The sequence below is a fragment of the Leptonychotes weddellii genome, chromosome 9 (assembly GCF_054177405.1).
Source record: "Leptonychotes weddellii isolate Sample4059 chromosome 9, ASM5417740v2, whole genome shotgun sequence".
In the NCBI taxonomy this organism is placed as follows: Eukaryota; Metazoa; Chordata; class Mammalia; order Carnivora; family Phocidae; genus Leptonychotes; species Leptonychotes weddellii.
Genome location: NC_138377.1, coordinates 96,857,371 through 96,869,984, shown reverse-complemented (window position 1 = coordinate 96,869,984; position 12,614 = coordinate 96,857,371). Strand labels below are relative to the sequence as shown.

At 43.3% G+C, this 12,614-nt stretch overlaps 1 protein-coding gene across 2 annotated transcripts in view; it reads right to left on the bottom strand.

The window, feature by feature from the left end:
• The window catches only part of GLCE (glucuronic acid epimerase), a 92,160-nt gene extending 85,002 nt beyond the window's left edge, over positions 1-7,158 (bottom strand). The window contains exon 1 of one of the 2 annotated variants that reach the window (XM_006745113.3): positions 6,964-7,158. The gene's annotated coding sequence lies outside the window, so the exon portion shown is untranslated. The remainder of the gene's footprint in view (positions 1-6,963) is intronic. The other variant, XM_031041072.2, reaches the window with a different exon arrangement.
• Positions 7,159-12,614: the final 5,456 nt, after the last annotated feature.

Sequence of the window (12,614 nt, the reverse complement as noted above, 5' to 3'; positions counted from 1 at the left end):
TAAAAAAATATGGATGAATCTTACAGACACAATGCTGAGCAAAGGAAACCAGGTTGATTCCATTTGTCAGAAGTTTAGGAAAATAAAACCAATCTGTTGCAACAGAAGTCTGAAGAGTGGTTACTTCAGGGAAATACTGACTCCGGGGAAATACTGACTAGGAGAGAACGTGAGGAAGGTTTCTAAGGTCCTAGAAGTGTTCTAGATCTTGATCTGGTTGGTGACTACATGTTTACACATGTAGAAATACATTGAGCAGTTTATAATTTCTGCACTTTACGATATAGGATATTTTTGAAGTCCCATAATTTTTTTAGAAAATGAAAGAGAAAGTTCCTATTCCTCTAAGCCAGCCAGGAAAAAAGGAAGAAAGGAAAAAAGGAAGGAGGAAACGTTAAATCAAATAATTTCCAAATTCCTGCTTTAAAGTTCAATTGTTTTATTCAACAAAAATTTGAGCACCTACTCTGTAACAGGTACTGTTCTGGGTGCAGGTATATAGGACTGAATAAAATGGGTAAAAATCCCTGCCCTCATGGATCTTATATTATACTAGGAGTGGAAAGACAATATAGAGTATGTTGGATAGCTGAAAGAACAAAATAAAGAAACAAAGCAGGGAAGAGAAATAGAAGAGTATGCGTGGAAGGGCTGCTATGATTCTAAACAACAGGGCCAGTAAAGGCCTCATAGAAGGGGTAATATTTTAATTAAGACTTGAAGGAAGTAAGGGAGGGAGACATGTATGTGTGGAAGAACATGCTCCAGGTCTTCTGAAGCAGAGAGAAGGCTACTGTGACTATAGGGAAGTGAGCAAAACAAAATAGCCAGAGTTTCAGTGAGTTTAATTAAGAGTTTTACTCCAACTCCTTATTTAAAGATTAACTTAGGGGCACCTGGGTGGCTCAGTCGGTTAAACATGTGACTCCTGATTTCTGCTCAGGTCAAGATCTCAGTCATGTGATTGAGTCCTGTGTCATGCTCCATGTCCAGCATGAAGCCTGCTTAAAATGCTCTCTCTCCCTCTGCCCCTCTCCCCCACCCCTCGTGCTTTCTCTAAAAAAAAAAAAAAATTTTTTTTTTTTTTTTAACTTAAATTGGGATGCCTGGCTGGCTCAGTCAGTACAGCTCTTGACTCTTGATCTTGGGGTTGTAAGTTCAAGCCTCACCTTGGGTGTAGAGATTACTTAAAAATAAAAATCGTAAAAAAAAAAAAAAAAAGATTAACTTAAGTCAAATCTTTTCTACACAGAAACTTCTGTAACCACTAGCTCAGTCCACCCTTATCTAATCTTCTGAGCTCCTACAGCTGTACCACTCATGGCATCTTTACATATTACCTTGCAATTAAATAAACACTGACTCCCACTCCCAAATAAACCAAGCCTCTTCAGGACAGTGACTAGATTTTATGCTTTTTTGTATCTCTATTAGGTGGCTTATGGATAGCACTTAAGTGGTTACGGGTAAGGCTGATGCTAATAACAACTTCCTCAGGCATAAGATTAGGTAACTGTGGATAGATTTTTAAAAAGAAAAAAAGGAAGGAAAGAAACCAAGACGAGGGAACTATGTGAGTAAAGGCACTGAGGCGTCTCCATGTGTCATGATCCAAAGTCTGGATTTTCTCTGAGCCATGTCCTTAAGACTCTGAGATCCTCAACATCACTTTTCTAAAAGCCACTCCAGGCTTTTTTTTTTTTTTCCCGTTGAGGGGTGGGCAGGACCAGGTACCTGGCATTCCTTTCAAATAATGGTTTTATAATACCAATGTGCATAACTAGCTTAACAAAGAAAATCTTAACCAATTAGCCACATGATCTTGAGCAAGTCATTCAATGACTCTTGCATGTGTCAGCTCCCTCACATGCTAAAATAGAGAGTTGGATTAAATGATCTCTGTCCAAACAATCTCAAATTCTCTAACTTTTTTGAAAAAACTGAATGAATAAACATTACAACCTAACTTCTTCAATTTGTAAAATGAATAAAATATCTATTAACAATTTTAATACACTGAATAAGCAGTCATATTCAGAAAACAGTATAGTATTTGGAAAAGCACAGAACCAAGAGTACAACAGACCTGAATCTAGTTATAGCCTGTTGCTTAGTAGATAATGACCCTGAGCAAGTTACTAAATCGTCAGCCAATAAACAGACAATATAAAGACATACACAGGTTGGCAACAATCATGTCCCATACAAAAAGCAGCCAAGGTAAAAATATCTACCAATCACTGATATCCAAGATCTGAAATACCCAAATTACTTTATAACTCTACTAGCAATTTTGGTTATAGGAACTAGTTGTTGTCTCAAAATCTGCAAGTTTAACAGAGTAACCCTTAACTCCTATAGTGCTGGGGAGTCTTACTTCTTAAATAATGAGGATAAGAACTATAGACCTGGGTGGCTCAGATGGTTAAGCGTCTGCCTTCAGCTCAGGTCATGATCCCACGGTCCTGGGATCAAGCCCGGCATCGGGCTCCCTGCTCAGCGGGGAGCCTGCTTCTCCCCTCTCCTTCTCCTGCTCCCCCTGCTCTCTTGCTCTGTCAAATAAATAAATAAATAAAATCTTAAAAAAAAAACAGAACTATAGATCTAATATCAGTTTGTGGTCATAGGTGTAAGGTTAAAGTATCATATTCTATTAATAAGAGAAAGCCCAAAATTTTAGAAAAATAGGACAAGACTGAGATTTGGGCTTAACTCGGACATTATGAAGATATCAATCTTGGCATTGAGGGTTCAAACCTGTAATAAGACCCAACTGTGTAAAATAAGCATCGAGGTTCAAAAAGTAGTAAGACAAATATAAACCTAGTTTTGAGTCAAGGAGGAGTCAGTGACAGACATAAATAATTACAGCATACTAGCAAACATAAGAGAATGAATGAACAAGACAGAGAGAGTGAATAACCCAGTGGGATAAGGAAGAGGGAGGACCAGAGGATACAGAAGACTTAAAAAGCAGACGGTGCTTTTTTTTGTATCTTGAAAACTCAGTAGACTTTGTCAGCAAGACAGGAGAAAGAAAGGCATTCTAAGCAGTGGGGAGAATATATGAGAAGGCTCTGTCTGAGTCAGGAAACAGTATGACTCTTTCAGTGAATTAACTGGATTAGTACAGTTGGAGCTTCAGATTTACGGTGGGGGAAATGCAGGAGATGAGCCAGATGATGAAGGGCCTTGTAATGATAAAGAGTTAGAACTAAATATGTACTGTAGGTAAAGGAGAAGTATGGATTTTAAGAAAGAAGCTTTGAATAGATTTGCATTTTAGAAAAGTCACCTTGGCAGGAGTGTAAAGGATGGATTAAAGGGAGTCAACCACTAGTAACCTCATTCTACAACCCAAAGTTAAATAAGGACATTACATCATCACATACTCAACCAGAAATCAGAAATGAAAATAATAATGCTTAAAACAAATAAAGTTAAATCATCAAAAGAAAATCATTTATCTTCATGAATGTATATTGTGGAATTAATATTTCCTATATATCTTAAAAAGGAAGAGGTTTCTAAAATTAGGTATCATAAATGAAAATTACATGGAACTAGTTGTTTCCTGAGAACCAGCTACTCTTCAGACATCTATCCCTTTTTGTAGACATAATACTGCTGACATGCAACATCAAAATGCAATAGAATCCTTGGAATCGGAGCTTACACTGATTACTGACAGGGACTTCTCTTTAATTTTATATATATGGAAACTGAGGTCCTAAGAGTCTAAGAAATTACCCAAGGCCATATGTTAGTAGGACAGTGAAGACTGGAATCCATGTCTTATGATTTCCTTTCTAGAAATTGCTGTAGTACATCATGTGTATAATTCTAGAATTTTGAATGATAATCCAAAACACACTCTGGTAGTACCATTTTCATTATAGTAATAATGAAATATAAACAGTAAAACTAAATTATAGTAATAACGAACCATAAAATTATTTTTATGTTTCATATGCCTCAGAAGAAAAACAAATCTAGTAGATGTATCCATACATCTGACAAAAAGAAATCTCTTCCTGAAATCTGTGTATCAATAAGAACACCTCCACCCCCAACACAGAGACAAAAGGTATTCTTGTCTAAAGAGTTGAAAAACTTCCCTTCTCAAACTTGGAAATAATTAAATTTGAAAAAGGAAAGGCCTGAGATTAATTTATCTTTATATAATTAAACATCCAACATCTTTAACATGTTTAAACATTTTACTTAGGTCTCAGTATTCTTATTCTGTTGTGCTCCCCACCCCCTACTATAATATTAGATTCTTGAAATACATTTTTTCCTTCATTAGTACACACAGTGGAAGTGGCAACACTGACAAAATGCCTTATAAATACTGTACATTTCACAAATTTGCATAGTGACCAAAATGTTTTAATTTTTAGACTTCCCTAATTTGCACTTAGATCCACTCACGGAAATAGATTCAAATAATATAAAAGCATAAAATTAATAGCGCTCTTCCATGCCTCTACAACCCTCTCTTAAAGAATCCCCCAAATACTCGGAAGTTTGATGTGTATCCTTAGAGACTTTTTAATGCTTATATAACAAAAGGTGCTAATCCTCAGAGTTAATATATATTTAACACCCAAACTGTACTGATCATAATTCAATCTTTAATAATTCAGAAGGTAGAGCATTACCTGATTTGGTTTCCAGTTATCACAACAGACATCAATTATATTATTATTCAGGGGTTATAAAAAAAAAAGTGAGCTGAACCCCAAGTACCCTGTTTCTTCATTATCAGCATCTCAATTATTTTATGTATTTATTTTATTTGCTTTCTCTCGATATAGGTTACATGTGAGCTGGAATCACTGTACCTCCAGTGCTGTGACACCTACCAGATAATAAAATATTTGTTGACTGATCAATATGTTTACTTAGAAATCATGAAAGCTGCTTTTTTAAAGTTACTGAAATTTGCTTAATTTATCATTTGTCTTTCAAAAATAGTGAGGAAAACAATGGTCTGTTTAGGGTTTTTTGGCTGTAGTTCTAACCAAATATCTGCTCAATTGATCAATTTTGAAATTTTGATCAATTTGAAAGTCAATCAGACAAAAACGAAAAAAAAATAAAAAACTTAAGCTCCTCAATGGGTTAAATATTGCTATGCAGGATCCCCTTGCATTTTTTTTTAATGATTGCAATACTCAAGATTTAAGTACATTAACCCTAATCTTTCTGGTTCTAAGATAAAAAGAAATCTCAATCTTAAGAAACTGTTACTAAGAAAATGACTAAGGCAGGCAAAATTCTTTGCTTTGGCATAGTCAAATGTGTGTTTACCCAAAATGACAGAATTACTGTTAATATGGGCTCCACTGCCTGCCACATCAGACTTCATTTACAGGCCTCTCTGATGAAGTAGCTATCTAACCTGAAGACTTGTCAAGCAAATGCAGACTTCCCAAGCCATACATCTTTTTAAAAACCATATACACGGGTCATTTTATTTAAATTTCACCAAAGTCTGGGCTAGTTACCAAGAACTCTGCATTAGAGTCAAGACTAACTCAACCTTTACCAAAAAAAACTGTTTAGCAGGATTCTCTAAAAGAGCTGCTAGTCACCCTTACAGGTCTCAAATGACGCTTCTGCAGAGCTCTAGCTTTGGGACTTCAAATTCCGATACATTATTTGGAGACTGAACTTCACGTTATCCCTCTCCACGAACGTTTTTCAAAGGACAGAGAGAAGCCCGAACACACCTCCCATCACTACTTGAAGCTCTGCCCAACACTCAGGCAAGACTTCAGGACAGATCTAATAATGCAGGATCAGCAAAGCAGACTACCTAGGAAAGCGAAGCCAAAACCACACAGTCTTCCCTATCTTCAGCGGCTGGCACGCTTAACCTTAGGACACTCGCCTCCCAAAGAACCTAGAGTCTATATACCCACCTAAGGTGCTGCCACTCTCTCGCTCCCAGAGCAGCGAGACCAGCAAGCCCCCACAGGGATCCCGGAGCAGGGAAAAGAAAACTGCAGAACAACCCCAAGATTTCTCCAACTAAGAAGCAACGCGGATCAATGCTCCCACTGAGCACCGAATAAATCTCACGTAGAAAGAGACCTGTTCCAGGATGCTGACCAGCCACAGGCTGTCTACTGGGCTGGCTCCGGATGCCCCTAGAGCCCCCTCCTGCCCCGAGCCGACCCAGTAGTGCCTGCTGAGCCGCGCCCTCCATTCGAGATCTGCCGGAGACCCGCCAACTCGCCCTGTCGCCCCCTTAAAGACTGGAGACCATGCCAAGTTACCGCCCCCCTCTGGGCAAAGCAGAAACCCCAGTAAAGACGCCGGTCTCCGCCGAACACCATTCCGCCCCCAGCAGCCCACCAAGGCGGCCCGGCCCCTGCAGGGGGCAGACACATCGCCCTCTCGCCCGGAGACCCGGATAAACAGAGCCCCCTTCCCCGAACCCTAATACGCTGCTTTGTCACCCAGGGATGCGAAACACTCCCGCTCAAAGGACCCCCAACACCCCAATGATCTGCCCCTTCAGAGATTCAGGACCTGCTAAACTGAATTCTCTGCCCCCAAAGAGCCTGCGACCACGGTAAGAGGACCCCTTGTTCCGGAACCCCGCTACGTCTCCTCGAGGAACCCCAGGACCCTGACAAATCTCCCTTGACCCTGAAGTGGGACCCTGTGCGCCACCACCCACCCCCAAGCCAAGCTGGAAGAGCCCCAGTAAACCGCCCCCTCGCCTCAGGAGCCCCGGCACCCGCCACACCGCCCCTGGGCGCCCGCACTCGGGTCCCACCCCGCCGCCTCCTGCCCCCCGCACTCCCGAGCCCCACCAAGCCTCGCGCCCACCAGGCAGCGGCGCGCAGCCCGCGGAGCCGCCCCCGTCGGGAGCCAGCCCGCCCCGGCTGCTCCGAGTCCCGGCTCCCCGACCGGTCCGCAGCCGGGACGCGCTCTAGGCTTACTTACCTGGGAGCGCCGGAGGGCGAGCGGACCGAGGAGCCCTGAGGAAAAGAAGGCGGCGGCAGGGAAGGGGCGGCCCAGGCCTGCGACTGCGGCAGCTCTAACCTCTCCGCGAGGAAGCGCTTGTGTGAAGAGAGCCCTCCCGCTTCGCGCGCAGCCGGGAGACCGAGCTACAGCCGTGCCCGCCGCTCTTCCCGCGAGATCCCAGCCACGGCAAGGGGCGGCCGCGGAGGCTCGAGTGACAGCCCGGAGAGCCTGTCGGCGGCTGCGCAGGAGGCGGGACTCGGAGCCCATTGAGACCAGTTGTAAAATAGAAAAGGTGATTCGTCCCGCCCACCGCTTCTCCCCTCCCCCGCCCCTCACAATTAACTAGGGGCAGAAGTAGCAGTGACCTTAAATAGTCAGAGGCGGTGGCGGATCGCGGCAAGGTGTCTCGGGTGGGGAGGCTGGGCTTGTGTCTGTCGGGTTCTGGTCAGCCTCCGTAGACACACCTGGTTCAGGGAAGAAGCGGGTCTTCACACTGGTGTAGGCTGAGGCGCCGTTACCCTTGGTTACAGCGCGGCCCGAAGTGCACAGAAGGTTCGCACCTTCCTGGTTGAAGGCGCACCCTCCTGGGGTTACCCGGGTGTAAACCTTACCCCCATCTCGCCTCTCATCCCTCTCAGCCTCAAACAGGGCGCCATTGTTGAGATGCCCGTGTTTTCCAAACCCCAAGTCAGGACAGCTGGTCTGACAAGGGACTCTCTTCTGATTCGTGCATTTATTTCTACTTAAAGCCTTCTAGAAGAGTAAAAAGTAAATCTCACTTGAGTCCCAGTATAACAAATTCCAAAATTGCATGAAAAGTCGCATCACTGTAGATAGACCCCAGTGTCTGGTACACGCAGGGCACTGAATAAATGTGAAAGGAATGAATGAAGATTGTGATATTTGACTATTTGAAATCTGGACCCGCCCCCAGAAAATTCGGGCTTTCTTAGCCTTTTCTCTACAATGACAGCCTATCTCTTCACCAGTAAGCCCAATCACTCCATTATTATGCCTATCCTGTAGCCTTCATTCATCTTCCCGCCCTCCCTCCCTTACCCACAGCAAGAAGCGCCCTTTCTCCTCATCAAGGTTAACCCCTGCACCTGTGCACTGGATCTCAGCCATTCCCGGATTTTGTTGAATCATCTATCCTTTCTTTCCCCATTATCAATTTTCCCTCTAATCTGGCTCTTTTCTCCTACAAACACACTCAGTCTCCTCCAACCTTTGAACAGAACAAAACCACCCTACCTCTTCCACCCTCTAAAGCTACTCTATCTCTTCTCAGAATCACATTTTCTTGAGACATTAAAGTATGTTTGCTGTCTCCACTTTCTCATCTCATTTTTCCCACTACAATGTTGCTTTCACCCACACAGTCTGCTCTTCTCTCAATGGTCACAAAAGACCTCTTTCCTAATGGGCAAATATTCTATTTTTGGACATCTTTCCCAGTGACCTCTCTACAGCTTTTGACAATGCTGGCCATCTCCTCCTTTGGTGACTGCCTAACTACATTCTTCTCATTCCTTAGCTACTCCTCTGATTTGGGGGGGGGAAGGGGGAGGTCCCCTTTCATGGTCCAAAAATGATTATGTACTGGTGTTTCCTTATCTTATAGCCATATCTTGTCCATAATAAGAAAAATGACCACACATAGTTGCACACTTTGAATGCCAATAAGTGGCTCAGACAAGAGCTGTTAGAAGAGGCCCGTGGAATGTGACATGTGACTATAAGGCTGAGTCTTAAAACAGTAGCATGGCCCATACAAATGCAGGACAGAAATGGAGGCCTTTCAGAGAAAAATAGTGTGAACCGAGCCTAGAGGAAAGGACATGGGCCAAGCCTGGCTATGGGTCGACCAGTTTGGTTGATGGAAGATTCCTGCAGAACAGCCGTGGGAGGTAAGATTAGAGAGGACTCAATATTAAAAGGCCTTCCAAACCAAGCCAAGCTGATTCAACTTGGTTCTGTATTAAATGGGGAGCCAGAACCAACGCTGACATTTGTAAGGTCCACAAAAAGGCTACGTGTAGAAGCCCACAGTTAAATGTATAAATATGTAAAAGTTATAAAACAAACTAACAAACTGTGAAATTTAATATATCTCTGTGTGTGTGTGTGTGTGTGTGTATATCCTTTCACCTTGAAAATATACTTTCAATACAACTTGGAAGACCAGGTTTGAAGTTAGAATTCTGGGATTTCTCAGAGTTCCTTGCTAGAACAGGGAGAGCTGGTTTCCACACAGAGCATCCTTCCCCACTTCACTTCCCACAGCCAGTTAAGCCCCATACTCCATAGGCACTCCAGCCCACATGTCCACTTTTCCCTCTACAAAACTGTTATTTCTTGGCCACTCCACAGGTCCAGGAGTACATATCAGAAGATCTGGGGAGAAGCCCACACAGGCCCTGGAAGTGGGCTCACAGCCATTTGGGCAGAGAATTCTGGCTTCTGCATACCTGGAGCGAGGTCTGAAGAGGTGAAATCGGCTCCAGATGGACACATTCCTTTGGCTTGATGGCCTCCTGCTCAGTATGTAGGAATGCAGCTGGAGAAGGGCCAGAACAGAACCCCTTAAAGGCAGGCCCCTCCCACCCATGCCTAAAGGTGGTACCAGCAGAACCACTGAATTTCTTTAGGAGGCTAATGGCATATATAGTAGATCTGTATCTTGAAGTATAAATCTGTGTGTTTTCTATGTTTCCTACCCCCTCTCCTCTTGCACTGGTATCTTAATGGCAGGAATATTCTGGAAAGAAAACTCTTCTTGACTCTGTCGCTATGGGGCATCTTCTCTCTAATGCATAATTTCATACACTATACCATTGTATGATTCCCTTATCAATCAGTGTATCAGAAACCTGGGTTTCTCTAAATGTGAGAAAAGACAAAAGCTACGAAGCACTCTTAGCCTGGACTACAGCTTGGAACACTTACATTCGACTTCTAAATTAAAGTGCTTTGGAAGTAGAAGCTCTTGAAGAGGCCCTATATGAAGGGTACACAGGCAGGATGAGTACTGAAAAGGCACTAAAGCCACTGCAGACAGGGGCACCCCTCTCACCATCTGTCTCTGTGGCACGATGCTTCACTCTGTGGCCTGACAGTCACGCTCTGTCTCCCAATGTCTCCATCTGGTCCCAAGTGCTCCCTTCCTCACGTCGTGCAGTCAGGGCTGCCAAGGAGCCAGAACCACCATGGTCTCTGTTTTCGAGATCCAAGCGGAGAATTCCGCCCATGAATCCTTGCATCTCTTGGTGGTACAGCGGGTGATTTCAGCAGAGCGTTGGCACTCGCTTGATCCCAGGACTGGAGTCTGCTGACAGCTTCACTCTTACCATCTGTGGCTGGTCTTTGCCAACCAGCAGTAGAGCACAACCAGCTAGCTTCTCACTCAGCTCTTTGCCATCTGCCGCCTGTATCTGACCTATCAGTCCAGGGGAGCGCAACCAAACACTCCTATCCCTGTTCTGAATCCATCCTTACTGGGGTCCCACTCTCCTGGCATGCCCTGGGAAAAGCTACCTCCTGGCCACTGCATATTCATGAGGGGCATAGAAGACAGCATTGTTTGAGAGGCTAGAAGAAGAAATCTGGCTGTCTCAGACCCAACCTCCATTTCATCCCTGTGCAGCTTTTGGGGGAGCACCTATCTGGTTAGGTTGGAAGGCTACAATTCTGTATAAATTACCCCAAGAATGAAGGAGCAGTATTCATCTGTCCATTTGCTGGCCATGTACTAAACCTCTGAGTTTGGTTTGTTTTTCTGCAGATATCCAGTCACAAAGGCAGAAAATCAAGAAAGTTGTAGTGCTTTTAAAATATGTCTACAAATTCTTTGATACACACCCCTTCAAGAGGGGGAGCTTAATTCCCCTCCCCCTGAGTATGGGCTAGACCTACTGATTCACTTCTAACAGAGACTACGGCAGAAGTGACAGTGGATGACTCCTGAGACTAGGTTGTAAGGGACGCTGCAGCTTCCTCTGTGGTCTTTCTCATTAATCACTCACTCTGGAGGAAATCAGCTGCCATGTCATAAGGACATTCAAGCAGAGGCCCACATGGCAAGAAAACTAGGCCTCCAGCCAATAGCTATGTGAGTGAGCCATTTTGGAAACCCTAGTCCCAGTTCAGCCTTCAGATGCCTGCAACCCCAGCCAACACCTTGACATAACCTCATGAGAGACTCTCAGCCAGAACCACCTAGCTATGCCTCTCCCAGATCCCATACAGAAGATGTGTGAGATAAGACACTTCTCTTGTTTTAAGCCAGTTCATTTTTGACATCATTTGTTGTGCAGCAATAAATAGCTAATACAAGAGTGTTAGAGTAGTTTGGTCTTCTACTCCTGGACAAAAATCTAAACACTCACATCCTGCCAATCATTGGGCACTAACGTCACCTAACGGGCAAAGAACACTGAGTCTGTAACCATACTTGCTACATCTACAGTTCAAGTGGTGCGGCTCCAAAGCAAAGTGGAAGAAACCATTTCTTGGTGGGAACAAAGATCCCAGTGCCTTCAGACTATTTAGAGCATCACAGCAATTAGAGATAACAACAACTGTGTGCCATTTGGAGGCAGTTAATAGTAGGTCTTGAATAGTAGGGAACTTTTCACTCAAAAAAACCTCCAGTGTTTCACACATACTACTGTCATCCAATCTTATGGGAAAGTATATGTTTCCATGAAAACAGAGAGGGAAAAAACCCTCAAACATCCTCTTACCCATCCATATTAACTAAATATGAGAAGTTGAACATTCCATTGATAGGGGCCCTGTCAAAATTAAATTGACATCCTGACACCATTAAGTGCCCATGTGAGAGCAGAGTGCATTTGACAGCACGAAGATTGAAATTCTTTCTGAATAAAAAACTGTGTTTCTGAAGTCTTACCATTGTGAATTAAGATTCAGTGGGAGAGCAATTTCCCTATTAAATAAAAAATATGGAAAAGCCATTGAAAAAGGAGACCAGTTAGCCGAATTACCTATACTGCCTGTCTAAATTCATTTTACATATGTAAGAACTATATAGATGGGCCATACATACAAAGAGTAATTTGCAAGTTGACTGAGAGAGAACTTACAGCCAAGAAGATATATTTGAGATTCATTTGCATCTCCATGATTCAAATGACTATAACGCAGATGTGGTGATCTTCCATTTCCTTTAGCAGCGAGGGCAAAAATGAAGTCTTTATATAAGATCCTAGAAAGACTGAATTCTACACCCTTCTCTCACCCCTCACCATCAAATTTTAAAAATCGGCCAATACTTATTGAACAGCTACTAAGTGCAAGGCAATGTAAAGATACAAAGTATAAGCCACAGTTCTTGCCATTAAAAAGAAAAGTCATATGGACTAGATGAGAATCAGAAATATACAGTGCCTTGCATGCGGGAAGTTCCCAATCACTAGCAGATAAGTTGATAAAAAAGTATCCTAGGCAGCCACTCTTGGTGACCCAGCCAACGGCAAGGACCTCTCCCTTCCTTCCTTCTAACAAAACCCTGCTTTTCAGCAATGTCCACAATAGCCAAACTGTGGAAAGAGCCAAGATGTCCATCGACAGATGAATGGATAAAGAAGATGTGGTATATATATATG